This window comes from Hippocampus comes, unplaced genomic scaffold (assembly GCF_001891065.2).
Source record: "Hippocampus comes isolate QL1 unplaced genomic scaffold, H_comes_QL1_v1.1 scaffold292, whole genome shotgun sequence".
Taxonomy (NCBI): domain Eukaryota; kingdom Metazoa; phylum Chordata; class Actinopteri; order Syngnathiformes; family Syngnathidae; genus Hippocampus; species Hippocampus comes.
Window position 1 is genome coordinate 139,491 of NW_017805880.1, and position 4,699 is coordinate 144,189.

Sequence of the window (4,699 nt, forward strand, 5' to 3'; positions counted from 1 at the left end):
CCGCACGGCCGCGTTTTTCTCTTCATGTCGGACGGCGACGCTTTGTCCTCGTCAGCGCGACGTCGCCGCCTTCTCAGCAACTTCCCATGTCACATTTCTGCTCGCAAAACTTGAAATATGTTTCGAAAAGCTCCCATAGACATCAATCACATCGGATGACGCCAAAATGTGCGTAAGACACCGTTTCGATAGGTCGAGCTCCGGAGTTTTTCCGACGTCGGCGGATGATATACGTTGCAGTGTTTATGTCGGGAATGGATTTTGTCACATCGAAAAAAAGAAACAAGGCTCTTGGCAGGACACGCGAGCGAGCGCATGAGCGGCGTTGGCGCGCTCTCAACGGCGCGCTGCTTTATTCCGCGCCGGGTTCAAACAGACCTCGTAATGACAAGCCGCCGCCATGCCGCCGAGCTTCTCGCCCCTCGGCGGGGCTCACGCTTAACTGCACATAATTATGCAGTCGCCGGAGCTCGAGATGGATCGCCGGCTCCGCGGCCGGGCCCGGCAACGCGGAGGCAGGCTCCTTCTGAAGGCCTCATTTAGAACTTCTGCCAGTTGATAAATGCTCAAAGGTTTGGGGGAGACGAATCTGACCTTGCAAAAAAGAAAAAAAAAAAAACAAACAAAACAGACTCTTCATCTCCAGGAGTGAGTCATGACGATAATCGTGGTGTTTCTCGACCCTTTCACCATGACTTGACACGCACGTGACAACGTGGGTGTCGGCGGCAAACGCCAGGCAACCGATCTCATCGTCAAGAAGATAAAAAACCAAAACGTTCTTTTCATTTGAACTCGGCAGACTCGTCAGTGATTCATCGATGGGATCGTCAGATGTAAAATGATCCCATCGTTCCGCCGGTGAGCAGTGATGATGCCATCTTTTTTTTTTTTTTTGTATTGATGAAATGCTCTCAGTTTAACACAAAGTTGAAAACAAATGGGGGCCTTTTGGGGTATTTCTGGTTGTGTAACTGCTAAAGTTTTTGTTATCATTTTCGGTTCCGGTTTTCGCCACTCCTGCTCGATTCCCCAGAAGAGCCCGTTGTTTAAAATTAAGATGGGGGAAAAAAAAAAAAAAAAAAAAAAAGATGGATACGTTGTCGTGGGGTTTTTGTTATCATTTTCGGTTCCGGTTTTCGCCACTCCTGCTCGATTCCCCAGAAGAGCCCGTTGTTTAAAATTAAGATGGGGGAAAAAAAAAAAAAAAAAAAAAGACGGCTCTTCATTCTTGGCCGGCAGCCAAAGCTCAGAGCTTAACTTTTAAGGGAGACGTTATTGCCGTTTCTCTCCCTCGCCGCCGCTTGTGAACACAACCCGAGTTTCAACAAGTCCTGTTTGGCCCGGCCGCGGTGGATGGCTGGCGGGGGGGCGAACCCACTTTGCTTCGTTAATCATTAAACGCCTCCATTCATTCAGAAGCAGGTTGTGCCGTTCTTCCGCGGGAGGTTCACGTGCACGTTGGAAGCTAGCATGTTTGCAAGCCGATTTCAACCCCCTCCCCCACGTCTGAAAGCGACACTCGAATAAACTCTGGCTCTCGTGCTTGCGATCCATCTCTGATGTGCCGTTTTAAAAGCGGAAGAGGCTTCACCGCCGCTGCGGAACGCGACCTTGCACACGAGACGGCGGAAAGAAGGGCGATGGAAACGCTCGATGAATGCCGGCTCTGGTGGAAATGCTGAAAAAGGGGGCTTGTGACAAAGATGGTTGCCAAGTTGCTTCTCTGACTCTTGACAAACTCTAAACTAGTTCAAAAAAAGTTTGCCTTTTGTGACGGCAGCTCGCTGCCGGCTACCCCCGGCCATCATCAATTAGCTGCGACGGTCACGGCAATTCATCTGGCATTCCACCCACTTACTGCCTGACTTTATTTCACATCACACGGAACGCGTCTTGTTTGAATCGGCGTCTCCTCTCTGCGAGCGTTGGCTCTGTTCTCTCGCCCGAGGCACTTTGAGCCACATCAGTCCCACGACTGCGCCGCGCTCTGTCTGCGAAACGTCCCCTGCGCTTGCTCGCCACATCTGAAAACTGACGGGTTGGTTTCTTCTTCCAGCTTCGTGGCTCAACTGTCGCCGCGGTTACTCGTGCAAAGTTTGTGGGGCCACTTCAAAATTTGAGCCCACCCCCCCAAAAAAAACCAAAACACGATGGATTAGCTCCGTCGTCTTTCCGGTCGGGATAACGGTCAAGTGGAATTGTAAAAGCACTGGGAGACTCTCTGTGTAAGTGTGCTGGACTCGTTTTGCCGCGCCGGTGATTGGCTGAGCAGAGCGACGCGACCCGCAGGAGTTGGCGTTGGGGGTGTGGCTCGACTTCCCGCGGCTGACGTCGCGTCAAAGTAGTGCCACCCGCAGGACTGGAATGGAACGTCGCGTCCATACCCGATGCAACTGCGGCCGGCGCCTTGGAGCAATTTAGGCTGTTCTCTTCTACCTGCCGTGCCGGATTTTTAGAAGGTGGAGGAAAAAATCCCACGCAAACTAGCTGGAAGCAAGGAAACGTCAGACATTCAAACCCCGAACCTCAGAAAGGCGCGGCTGATGTAAGCACTCGGCTGCCGGGAAGCAAAATATGGCGTGATTGAGTTGAGACGCTGCAGTGCAGCTCGAGTAACCAGAGACGCTCTATGAATATCGCTTTCCTCCTGTTTCCCGCACGCTCAGATAGCAAGGTGAGCTCCTGGACCGCTCGACTCGCGCGGGCAAGAACCTCTCGTCTGGTGGCGCGAATGCTCAGGATCGGCTGCCGGCCCGACATGCGTTCACGCAATCCTTCCGAGCGGCGACGCAGTTGACTTTTGGCACCGCGAAAAAGTAGAAGTCGAGCGAGGTTTACGTGTTCCGTAAAACTCAATTGCAACGCTCTCATGTTGATCTCGACTCCTCCGTCGCCCCGCGCGGCCGTTTGGCTTCCCCGAACTGCCGCCTGCACGATCCCTCGCCTTTCGAAAGAGCGCTCGACCTTCAAGAAGCCGCGTCATGGTGAAACCCCCAAAGCCTTGTCCGACTTTCATGCCACGCTGTCCGTCGAGTGCAGGGCGAGGGAACTCAAGAGCCACGTCCTGCCTGTTTTCCACCCCCTCCCACCCCCCTCGACTTCAACACACCCGATGATTCAAGCGATCAGCTCATCAGCGAGCTCCGTAGGAGTCTGAAGCAATCACGATCACTTGAATCCGTTGCGTTGTGGAGCAGGGAGAGACGTAAAACAGGCAGGAAAGTGGCTCTCGGGGAATCGCAGAGTCCCCCGGCCCCGCCCCCGGTCCCGTCTGATTGCTTCCGATTGGGGCTCATTTGCGCAAATTCCCAAGTTGGAGTTTGTCCAGAACGGCGTCTTTCAATTGAAATTGTGCAATTCCTTTGGGGGACTTCATTGAAGTCTGAACCCGGGAACGGAGCGAAAAGGACCGCCTTTGTCAAGACGGCCCACTTCCTGTTCCATTCAGGCCACGAGCCTTTGAAACCTCTGTCGCCAAATGTTGCATCGAGAAACATGTGGCGGCAAATATGATTTGAAAAATTTCAGGAGTGCGATAAGGAAGCTCTCGTTCAGTCCTCCGTATTTGCGTTGATTCTTCGTGGCTCCGCCAAGTTTGGAGATTGGTCTTGTTTTGTCGTCTTTCTTAAAGGATTCGTCGCTCGTCAGTCGCGTTTGTCTCTCTTCCTTGTGGTTATTGTCGCATCCCGTTTTGACATCGAGAGACAAATTCGGTGAGTCAGAGGCACCGCAAATGAAAAAAAAAAAGTATCAGGACAGGCAGACGCCAGCGAAGCCGAGGAAGCGGCCGGATGGCTGGCTGGCTGGCTGGCAAGCTTTCGTGCTGGCCGGCTGCCCGACGAGTCGCAGGCTCTGCGGCGGTTATTTGTCTCGGCTTGGTTCACAGCAAATTGGTTGCAAACGGCGCTGTCGGGGTCTGCTTCATTTGAGGCGTGGACTACGCACGCACGCACACACAGGCAAACATACACAGCACAGACCGTGCTGGCAGAATGCAAAGAACACCAGCGCGTGCGTGTTTCTGCTTGCGTTGAGCTGTCAAAGGTCTTGCTCGTATTGTCTCGTGTGATGAGAGCTACCGAGAAAAAGACAAATGAACGGGGGTACCTCGTCGTGGCACCAACATCTGCTTTCGTTGGTACCCCCCTGAGCCCGGCGGTTTCGTGTGATCGATGTCGCCGGCATGCGCAGTCAGCGGCGAGTGAATCCGAGGCTTTTTTTCTTCTCTCTCATCTGCAAGCAAGTGGGAAGCAGCTTCTGCAGACTTCGCGACTGAGTCTGAATGAGTGAGAGAGGCTGCTGTGACGACGCCCCCACCGCCGCCCACGCACCCCCAGTGGAAGCTTTTGCATCACACAATACTCTTAAGAAGTCAAAACGCAGCTCGGTTTTGTGTCTGAGCACTTAGGTGTCTTGAGTTTATTTTCCTTTCTTTTTTTTTTCCCTTCCTTGCCACCCCGCCTGCTTCTTCTTTTCCCCGCAGTCGTCGCCGCCTCTGGCATCGCCGTTATGATGGAAGCTGGCTCCCAGGATCGCCAAGTATGTCATGAACTTCATCAAGTGCGGGTCTAGTGCAGATGAGGTAACGCATGAGGGCTCTTAAGAGCGGCGGGGTCTCGTACGAGCACTCGGGAGGGACTTTTTGATACGGCGGCATCCTCGCTTCACCTCTCCAGGTCTACACCCTCCGCCCCCC